We start from the raw sequence: 12,027 nt of genomic DNA, 5'->3' as shown, positions 1-12,027 counted from the left end.
ATCCATTAGGGCAAACCTAAATAAAACCCCTTACAAGCTTTGGAAAGGAAAAAGGCCAAACATTTCATAATTCCATGTATTTGGACGTAAATGTTTTGTCCTAAATGATAAAGGGGGCCTAGGAAAATTCGATGCAAAATCAAATGAAGGAATTTTTCTAGGATATGCTATGAATAGCATAGCATTTAGAGTATACAATAAAAGAACATTAATTGTAGTAGAATCCATTCACATCGTATTTGATGAAGCTAATCCATTTTCTTCTAAAACTACTAATAATGATGATCTAAATATAAGAAAGAGTTTAGAAAACCTAGAAATTCATGAAATCAAAGAAGAGCACATTGAAACCAAAGAACCATCTAATGATGACTTTCTAGAACAAACTGAATTGCCTAAAGAATGGAAATTCGTGAAAAATGACCCTAAGGACCAAATCATTGGTGAACCGTCACGAGGGTTGTCCACTAGATCTTCATTTAAAAACCTATGTGATCATTGTGTGCTCCTATCTCAAGAGGAACCTAAGAACATTAATGATGCAATCAACGATGATTCAAGCGTATTAGTCATACAAGAAGAATAATATCAATTTGATAGAAATAAAATTTAGAAGTTAGTTCCTAGACCTGATGATCATTTAGTGATAGGCACTAAATGAGTTTATAGGAATAAAAAGGATGAAAATGACATTGTTGTCCATAACAAGGTTAGACTAGTAGCACAAGGTTATTATCAAGAAGAAGGTATTGATTTTAAGGAAACATATGCTCTTGCAGCTAGAATGGAAGCAATTTGTATGCTACTTGCCTACACATCCCATAAAAACTTCAAACCATATCAAATGGATGTGAAAAGTGCATTCCTAAATGGCTACATAAATGAAGAAGTATATGTAGCACAACCCCCTGGTTTTGAAGACATCCATTTTCCAAACCATGTGTTTAGATTGACAAAAGCCTTGTACGGATTAAAACAAGCTCCTAGAGCTTAGTATGACAGATTAAGTGGCTTTCTATTAGAAAATGGTTTCTTGAGAGGAAATATGAATAGTACCCTGTTTATCAAAACTAAGACCAATGATATGCTTGTCATTCAAATCTATGTTGATGATATGATATTTGGTGCTACAAATGAGAATTTATGCAAAGATTTTGCTACATGCATGCAAGACGAGTTTGAAATGAGCATGATGTGCAAACAAATATACTTTCTTGGTCTTCAAATCAAACAAACTAAAAATGGAACTTTTATAAACCAATCTAAGTACATAAAAAAAAAAATGCTTGATAAATTTGATATAGAAGGTGGTAAGGAGTTGGGAAAACCAATGAGCACTTCTATTAGTCTTGATATAGATGAGTAAGGAAAACTAGTAGATGTCAAATACTACCGAGGTATGATTGGTAGTTGCTATACTTAACAGCTAGTAAACCAGACATTATGTTTAGTGTTTGTATGTGTGCTAGATTTCAAGCATCACCTAAGGAATCACATCAAATTGCTGTTAAAAGGATTTTAAGATATTTGATAGGTACTATAGACATAAGTTTATGGTATCTTGAGGATACATCTTTTGAAATGATCAACAACTCTGATGCGAACTATGTTGGGTGCAAAATTGACCACAAGAGCACAAGTGGTACATGTCACTTCTTGGGACGATCTCTGGTATCTTGGTTTTCCAACAAATAAAACTCCATGACATTATCTATAGCTAAAGTTGAGTATGTGGTAACTGGTAGTTGTTGTGCCAAAGTGTTTTATATGAAGCAACAACTTAAAGACTATAATTTGGAATATGAGGTTGTGCCTTTAAAATGTGATAACACTTGCGCCATTAACATATCCAAAAATCAAATATCACACTTAAGGACTAAGCACATCGACATAAGACATCATTTCCTTAGAGAGCATGTGCAAAAGGAAGACATTACACTTGAATTTGTGAGCACAGATGAACAATGGGCTGACATTCTTATGAAACCCCTTCAAGAGGACCGCTTCATATCAATAAGACGTGAGTTAGGCTTATTGCATGCTCTAGAAATAATTTGAGAAGAAAATGTTAATTAATTTGAGTGTTTCTGGACTAAATTTTAAAAAAATCAAAAGTTTGAGGACTTCGAGCGACCGAAGGGTATAATTTGGTCAATCGAACTCCCATTAAAATGGTCATTGCAAGGTTTAGAAGATTTCGGGCAACTGAACATTCTGGTCAGGTGACCGAACGCTTACTATGTTAGAAGTTTTTGAGTTCTAGTGTCAATTTGGGCAACCAAACTTTGTAGATATAAATGTTTATTTTCACGAAAAACCATAACTTTTCAAAACTCTAGCTGTCAAACCCTCTTTCTCTCTCATTGGAAGCTACATCCTACTCCCTTTGAAGCTTCTTTCACTTGTTTTTGCTCCAAAACCTCAAATCTAAGCCTAGATCTTGCTTTTCAAGCTAGGATTTCTCAGTTGTGTGTAACATGAACTAGGAGATAACTAGAAAACTGAAAATATGCTACAAATTGAAAATATGTTCTTACTGAAAATTTGGTTGTACTAAAATATGCTTATATTGAAAATATGCATACTTGTACTTGTATTTTCCTAAGGGGCAGAATACTAAAACTTATTCATTTATATTGTGATTATACTTATTATGAGGGTGAGCCTTATTAAGGCTACCTTATTTTGCTCTTTATTTTTCATCATCAAAAAAGGAGAGATTGTTGGCCTAACAAGGCTTAATTTTGGTTTTGATAATAACAAACAAAGAACTCTAATTGTGCATTCAAGTGAAGTTTCTGGTATTATATTTTTTATAAGCACAATGGTTTTCATTTAAGTTCAAAAGCCATGAAGAAAACAAGTTAAATGAAGATTGGCTAAAGCTTGGATAAAGTTAAAGCTTCAAGATATGAGGACATAGAATTTATTTCTTGTTAAATGTAATAGAAGTCTCATTTAAGTACTTTTCAATTTTAAGTTTGTTTATGAAGCTTATAGGATTAATTGGACTCAGAGACCTATTTTTATAACTTGAAAAATATTCTTTCAAAGTCCAAACACTTTTTCAAAAGAAGACAAATGAATTTTGAAATCAAAAATAAAAGGAAAACTAAATTTTGGAGAGTTCGGGCGGCTGAGGCTCTAGCCCAGTCGACCGAATGCAGTTAACTAAACAACCTACTCTAGCAACAATGAGTTCGAGCGACTGGACACTTGGCTTAGTCAACCAAATGTGTACTACCAATGTTAAAATCCAAGACAGTGTTGGTTCGGGCGACCGAAGTTAAAGTTTGGGTGATTGAAAGGCTAGTGCCTATTTGAAATTTAGATCTTTTAAATGGTTCGGATGATCGAGCTTCCAGTTTGAGCGACCGAAGTTCGCAATTTAAGTTGTGGACAACACAATTTCTTTTCGTTTTCAAAATATGTTATTTCCAAACTTTGGGCAAATGGTCAAATTTTAAAACCCATCTATTTAAGGGTAACCTTAAATATGTTAGGGAAACCAATCGCACAAAATACTCTTTGATTTCAACCTTCATACACTATTGTGCACCTTCTTCACTGCTGAAATTCTTTTCTTTGGTTTTTACTCTTGTTTTCACATCTTTCAAACCAGAAAACCCTAGAAAACTTGCTGAGCTTCATAGCTTCTTATTGCTGAGAGTATATTAGTGATTTAACTTATACAAATCCACTCTTCTAAGAGAGTTTTATCTTGTATGAAAATCTGCTGCTGTAATTATTTTATAAACGATCGATTTGGGGATAGAATAGGCCTAGCAAGAGGGGTGTTCTTGCTAGAGAGGGATCTCCACCTACTGAATGGAGAGAGGTGCTCCACCTATTGAAATGAGAGAGGAAACTCCACCTATTGAACGAAGAGAGTAAAGGGAATCCTCATAGCGAGTTGCTTTAGACAAGGACATAGGCAAGCTGTTGAACCATGTAAAAAATTTTGGTGTTCTTCTTTCCCTTAATCTCTTTACTTTCTTGCATTTACATATATTGATAATTATGTGCTTGAATGATTTATTGATTTGGTAATGATATTAATACTTAAGTTGATTTGTGAACATCTTAAATGATTTAAATACATATTGAGATCAAACGTTGTTGCAAGTTGAATATTTAGACTTGGCTTAATATGCTGAAATTGATCGATATTGATTGGTAAATTGTTCAAATAAAAAGATAATATTTGTATGGTTAAATATCTTGTTGCCAATATAAATTAGCAGGAAAAATAATATACCTTATGGTTTGACTATATGTTTAGGATTTGGTATAGTCATTCACTACTTAGTTTTTTGTGGTGATTGAAATAGTGAGGGCACGTGGTAATTAAGTTTTAAAATTAATCAAGCTTCCGTGCATTAAAATTTTAAACTACCAATTCATCCCCCCCTCTTGGGACTACACCATTACTTTCATGGATTTCTCACTTGACAATCTACCCCCATACGATTCCCTGCACAAAATTCACAAATTATATTAGTGGATTGAATGACACTCACATTGATATTGTCTAATTTATTAGATAAAGTTGCAACTTGAGCAGCTAAAGAAAAAAAAATCAATTTTGTGAACTCCTTGGGTTCTTTTAGATATCACTCGTTTCGCTGGCCATATGTAATTGTTGGTTGCCATATCCTCCACTAACTCATATGCTTCTTACGGTGATTTCTTCATCAAAGTCTTGCTCGCTGTCGCATCAATCATTGTACGTGTTGTAGGTTGCAACCCATTGTAGAAGGTTTTAACTTCAATCCAAATAGTAAGTCCATGATGTGGGCACTTTCTAAGCAATTCTTTATACCTCTCCTAAGCTTCATAAAGAAACTCCATATCAAATTGTACAAAAGTGGTGATATCATTTTGCATCTTCATGGTTTTGGCTAGGGGAAAGAACTTTGCTAGAAACTTTTTAGACAAATCATCCCATGTAGTTATAGTTAACAATGGAAGTGAGTTTAACCATGCCTTTGCCTTGTCTTGAAGGGAGAATGGAAAGAGTCTCAATCTAATAGCATCATCAAAAACTCCCTTATGTTTAAAAGTATCACACAACTCCAAAAAATTAGCTATGTGAGCATTTGGATCATCATGTGGTAGGCCACTGAATTGCACTGTTGAGGCCACCATTTGAAAAATAGTTGGTTTTATCTCAAAATTATTAGCTTGAATGGCAGGCCGTCTAATGCCAGAGGTAGCTTTGGTAACCAAAGGAACAACATAATTTCCTAAAGTCCTGTTTCCAAGATTATCTTCCATTGCTTCGTTCTCAGTTGTGGAATCCTTCTTCTTCTCATTCTTCAGAAGTTGAAAGGTGCGTTCAATTTCAAGGTCAAAAGGTAGAAGGTCCAAACTTCGAGTATGTCTCATGCACAACTCGGGAAGCCTCAAATGAAAAGAAAAATTTTAAAAATTAAAAATTAATACTAAGATAAAGAAAAATCAAATTAACCTAGAACTAGTTGGTAGCAAAAGTAATAGAAAATAAATAGTCCCCGACAATGACACCAAAAACTTCTTGTGAAAATTCACAAGTGCATAAGATCATAACAAGTAATATAGTGATAAAGAAGGATGTCGAACCCACGAGGACTATTTACCTATTAACAATTGAAATTGTTCTAATTTTAAATTATTTGAAAATCAAGAAAAGTGGCGAATTTTGAATCTGAAAAATAAAACAATAAGAAGTAAAATTAAATCAACTAAATACTTAAAAAGAAGAAGATTTCACCAAATAAGAAAACACTAAGGCATCCGACTCACCTCACCAATCCAATCCTAAATTCTAATCATGCAATCAATCAATTATCATCATATTTAACGATGAAATATTCTAACTTATCTAAGATCCTCTCTTGAGTAGAACTAGAACTACCCAAAATACAATAACCTGTGATATGTTTGTGCAAATTTTAAAGCATTTGAGTACATTAAGATTAATAATATTTCACATAAAAGCTACACAAATCACGTTGGCACATTCGTGTCTTTCGTTTAATTCATGGCATGCATCATACGAAGCTAAACTACATGTGTCATCCCTCGAATTAACATGCACAACAAATCATTCAACTATTGGTCAGATAATTGAAAACATTAAACTCAATGATGTATACTCAAAAGGAATGATAAAATTATGATCACATAGAAATAAGATTTAGAATCGTCATGGAGAGATTACATCGTAGCCTTAGTAATAGCAATTAGCTCATAATAGAATCAAAATAAACCATAATGATTCTAGAATTCCTAATTAAAATTGTACAAAGATAAGATGAAAGAAGTAAGAAAAAATTGTATGTAAACCGAGAATATTGATCGTCAAAAACTCCAATTCGGCCTCTCTCTTCCTCTTATTTTTATAAGCTTCAAATTCCTCTCTAATGATGAAACAAATCCTCTCTTTTTCTTCCAACTTTGAATTCCCTCCTTTTCTAAAGCTTTTGTCATCCTCCCTTCTTATCTTCCCAAAACAAGATCATCCAAATCCCCTCCTTTTCTACCACTGCCTTGATGTGCGATTCTATTTATCTAGCTCTTCCCATCTTCAAAAATCTTCAACACAAAAGTTGTGAATATTTACTTAGCTTTCTCTAAATACTAAGATCCCCCTTTTTGGAGTTCTCTAGAAAAAGTTATGCTCCAAATACTGAAGGGTGTTTTAGGAAATTTAAGAGAGGAATTTGAGTTTGAAAATGACTCTTGATGAAGGGAATTTGAATTTGAAAAGGAAAGTGTTCTCCTTATCCCATGATTCCTTTAATTTATTTATTCCTAAACAAAAATAAAAAAAATAAATCAAAACTCTAATAAATAATAAAATCAAACACAAACTAACATAAAAATAAGAGTGAAAATATAACAAAACTTGTATAGAAATTAAACACATCACAGCCATGCACGTTTCTAGTGAGGTGAGATCTAAGCTTGGTGCAATGTCCGAACGGTACATCTTTTTGGGGTATAAAAAAGATGGGTTCAAGCTATGTGATCCAATAGCAAACGGGGTAGTGATCAGTGGAGACATGGTTTTTGATGTTAAAGTCATGATGCAACGTACTCAAGTAGATGAAGAGAAATGGGTGCTAGCAAATTGCAATAATAACAAGCATATTATGCTGGTGTGTTGGAATTGGTGTATTCACAAGAGGGGTGAAATGGGCATTTAAAATTTTTTGCCTAGGTTCAATTCAAATCCACAAACAATATTTCCCAACCTAGAGTCTATTTAAACAAATACCAATTACCCAAAAAGAATTGAACTGAGCAGATATGTAAAATAATTTAAACAATCTCAGTATTTCATAATCATTCACAATAATACAAATACAAGCATATAAGTGCGGAAATTAAATTACGAAAAAATAAAAGCTGCACCAGATATGTTATTGGGGTTCGGCCAATACTACCTACATCTCCGCCTTAAGCTCACAAGTAAGGGGATTCCACTAAGTTGCTCACTTGCGGGTGGAGCGATACCGTTTACAACACCTTACCAGGATCGTGCACCTAGTTCTCCTAACCGGGTTTGAACCAGTCTGGTGCTCTCCTAATCGGGTCTAAGCAAGTCTTGGACTATTCACAGGGCTAGTCTCCCTCTTCTGACCACTAGTCGGGAATACAACAGATAATCAATAATTTTTGCATACAAACAAATGTGCTTCTAACACTAAACAGATGATGTACAACAATATGCTCAATACACTCACATATGATAAGGAATTAATGCTCAAGTGAGATTTGGTCTAAACAATGTATCTACTCACAACAATATATATATATATATATATATATATATATATATATGTATATGTGTGAGTGAGTGAGGTCTTTGATTCCAGAAGATATATTCATAGTGTAAGCAATCAAAGAATCTAAATAACCTTAATCAAATACCTTAGTAATATATTTAAAAAAGAAGCACAAAAGAGGTTATGGATTAAGTTTGCAAAAGATTTATCAAGGATAAAGACAAACTTTCAGTTCTTGCAATTTGTATGCAAGAAACTCACAAGTTAATAATTTTCTCAAACAATGCTAATCAATTAACAACAATATGGGAAAAATTACCAAGCAAACTCTCAATGAAGAATTTTCAAATGAGTATAGAAATTTGAGAGTATATAGAGATTTTTGAAAGAAAATACTCGCAACAATAAAGCTCAAAAACTCCCCTTTAACTTGTAATTAATTTGCAAGTGAGAAGTATAAGTAAATAAATCTCTCCACTCTTAAAAAGATTTTAGCAAGTAATGTAAGAGATAGTATGAAAAAATTAGCTTGAAAATATGTTGAATGGGCAAATGGGAGTATAAGAATTTGAGAGGATTTTTCCTTCATCAATTTGCTAATCTCATGCCTAATTAGAGAAAATGGAGTGGTATGTATAGTTTCTCCTCAAAAAATAACTGTTGGGACTCAAAGGGAATTTTTTGAAAAGTTTAAGTGAACCCAAGAAGTTCGATCGCTCGACACCAAGGGTCGGTCGCCGGAACACTCACATCAGCCCATAACCATTTTTCTCATTCGGTTGACTGTGGCCAAAGGCCAGTCGGCTGAGCTAGGCGATTTCCCAAACAAGGGAAAATCGGGAGTTCCATACTAAACTGCATAAACATGCACAACGAATTACATACATCTTCTAATAAAACTTACTAGAGTTTCTAACTATTTCTCATATACGTCCATACATAACTGAAAACATAATCTACTATATATACAATCCTCAAAAGATAGACACTGCATAAAATCTCACTAGCTCTAACAAGGACTGTCTACTATCTAACTCTGCTTGGAAACACGCTAGGCTCAATCCCTGGGAAGACCCGAAACAACATTTGTATGCTAAGGTGAGAAAGATATATATATATTTGAATTAGAGGATAAAATCAGAAAATTATCTCCAGAATTAGAGAAATCACAAAAGAAGGTTGATGACAAGAAAAATAAAGAGATAAATGATCTCAAGAATCAAATTGAAGATAAAGAAAGAATTTTTTATAACTTTACAAAAGGGAAGGAAAATCTTGATGAGATGATTGGCTCACAAAAAATGTCTCTAAACAAAGAAGGCATTGGTTTCAATGGAATTGAAAATAAAAAGAAAATGAATCTTTACATAGGTTATTTCTTAAAAGCCTCCAAAGATAATATAAGAACATCCTTTAATGCCTACACTAATACAATACGCTATCAATGTAAGAAAAAGGGGCATATAAAGTTTGAATGTCCATTTAAGAGAAAATGTGTGAAAACTAAACAAATATAGAAAGTTAAAGAAACATCCTTTATCAAACCAACCGGACCCAAGAAAGTATGGGTACCGAGATGATAGACTAGTTCATAAATGAAAAACTCCATGGATTAAGTCATTCCCTTTAAAAATTGAGAAAGTAACTTAATTCATGATCAACAAACAAACTAGTTAAAATAGAAAAACTTAAAGATAAGTTTAAGATAAGTTTGAGAATGAATGACTATATGAGATGCTATATGCTTACATGCCTATATGATATGCTACATGATATACTTGACTTATATTGAAAATTTATGGCTCATTATGTTGAAAATTTGAGCATGACATTATTGAGTATAAGCATGAAGTTTGACATGAGATTAATTCTTGATCATGCATGCTATTGATGAATTACATGGATAGACTTACTGCTTTTTATATTGATATCCATGAGCTATGAGAGATATAATGGTTATATTGGTATCTATGAGCTGTGTATAATGTGCTAATGACTTTGGTATCTATAAAGTCATTGGTATCCATGAATATTTTTGGTATCACATTTTAAAAATTTTAATTGGTCCCACAATTTTTTTTTGAAAAAAAAAAAACTCATTTGGTATCACAATCTAAAAGATCAATTTGTCTTTTAAGCTTGACAAGTATGATTATATCTATGAGCATAGTATGACATTGATGATATTAGCATGATATTGATATTTGATATATGATGTGAATTAATGTTTTGAAACATGGGATGATAAAAGTAAAATTGATAACAAAACTGAATGTATTGAATTCAGGGGGAGTGTTATGTCATATTGCTTATATTATGATTGTTTCCCTATTAATCAATTCAGAGAATTTTTAATTGGTATCATGAATTAAATTTTCAATTGGTATCATAAATTTTAAATGCATATCGTGAATTCAATTTTAAATCAGTATCATAATATCAACAATTGAAATCTTGAGAAATGTCAAAGAAGGAAAAAGATGTTAGTAAAGACATGATTGTTAAAACACACTACACATGTTATATTGAAAAACTATAAATTGAGTGTGTTCATATGTTTGATACGCATGTTTGATAATATGCTCAATATGAGATTTTACTTGTACTTAATTATTTTTTTTTCTCTTTTTGATTGATGTCAAAAGGGGGAGAAGTTTTAAGCAAAAATTGAGCATGAACATAATATATCAAAAGGAGGAGAAGTACTTGATGTTGATTGATAAACTTGAATTTGAATGAAGTGATGAACATGATTATAAAAGAGTTTTTGAAATTGATATTGATCTTGCAAATATTGTTAAGATGATACTTATTGAAAGGGAGAGTCTTTTTAAGGCTCACTCCAATTTTTACTTCTAGTTTGTCATCATAAAAAAAGTGAGAGATTGTTGACCTTACAAGGCTTAATATCCTATTTTGATGCTAACAAACAAGTAGAACTTAATATGTTTTGTTTAAGTGATATATTTTCAGCACGCAAGGATAGAACGTTAAAGAATTGATGAAAGCTTGTGCTTCAAATAAGGATGATTACATCAAGCTGGAAGCATGAATTAAAGCCTAAAGAAGATCATGAGAGAATTAATATTAAAAAGCTTCAAGCATTGAAAGCTCAAAGATCAATGAAGCTCAAAGAAGTTTTGAAAGATCAGAGATCAGCAATAAAGAGAACTTAAAGCAAAAGAGAAGTCAAATGAGTCTCTAGGAAAATTCATGTAAGTACTTCAAATAATTTCAATATGGATGCATGAAACTCTTAGGTTAATGTCTTGGATCTAGATATCTTTGAACATACTTGGAAAATATTTTTATAAGGTCAAAAATTGTTTCAAAAAGGTTAGAATCATTTTTGGAACGAAAAGCACCAAAAAAGAGGATTTCTCAAATGCTGTCAATTTTTCTATATCTGCATTGATGTACATTTTTATCCATTAAAAATTCTTTATTTTATAATTTTTTCAACATGAAAGTTTTATGATTTTTTATTAGCTTTCATTTGACACCAATATCATTAAATTTGGAGTTATACAAAGAAAGTTATGACTAAAATATTGGAGGGTACTCGAAGTTGACAACTTGACAACAGTTTGTTATAGAAGCTGGTTTTGCACTATCAGACGTCTGTGTGGGTTTGGACAAATGACTAACACCCTACTGCCCCTTTAATTTAAGTGGACAAACAATTGCCACAAATGGACAGTCATCTGTCACCACGGCAGATTTGAAAATTTCATAACGAGCAAATTTTTAAAAGAGGTTGCTTGGGGCTCAAAATTTATGGAAACTTGGGGAATATTTTAAACCACTTGGGGACCAAGTTACATACCTTTTAAAGTCTATAAATAAGCCTCAAAGATCATTGAATCAATACAACCAAGAATTCAAATTCAGCAAAAATTCAGCATCTCTCTCAAATTGCTCTCAAATTCTCAAGGCTATCTCTTACTCTCAAGCTCACATATTGTGCACGAATTCAATTGAGTTTTTTATCTTCTTCCATCGGAATTGTACTACAAATTCTGAATCTTTCAAAGAATTAATCGGTGATATACTTCCTTGAGCTTCAAGTTAATTTCCATATTGTTATTTACTTTGAAGTATATAGTGCTGTAATTGTTGTACTAATCAGCTCTTTGAGGAGCAAAATTTTTGTACAAATATTGTGGTTGTATTTCTTGTAGATTGACGATTCCAAGGGTTGTTTAGATCATTGGTTAAGCAAGAGGATATTGCTTAGAGAGACGGGCTCTAGCCT

General features: G+C 32.4%; 1 non-coding gene across 1 annotated transcript; it reads left to right on the top strand.

Moving 5' to 3' along the window:
• Positions 1–4,782: 4,782 nt before the first annotated feature.
• On the top strand, positions 4,783–4,889 carry LOC131145256 (small nucleolar RNA R71). The gene has a single exon (XR_009134042.1). It is a non-coding gene; the product is annotated as a small nucleolar RNA R71 (small nucleolar RNA).
• The last annotated feature ends 7,138 nt before the right edge of the window (positions 4,890–12,027 follow it).

This window comes from Malania oleifera, chromosome 12 (genome assembly GCF_029873635.1).
Source record: "Malania oleifera isolate guangnan ecotype guangnan chromosome 12, ASM2987363v1, whole genome shotgun sequence".
Taxonomy (NCBI): domain Eukaryota; kingdom Viridiplantae; phylum Streptophyta; class Magnoliopsida; order Santalales; family Ximeniaceae; genus Malania; species Malania oleifera.
Note: the sequence above shows the minus strand (reverse complement) of the source record. Positions and strands in the feature narration are given on the sequence as shown.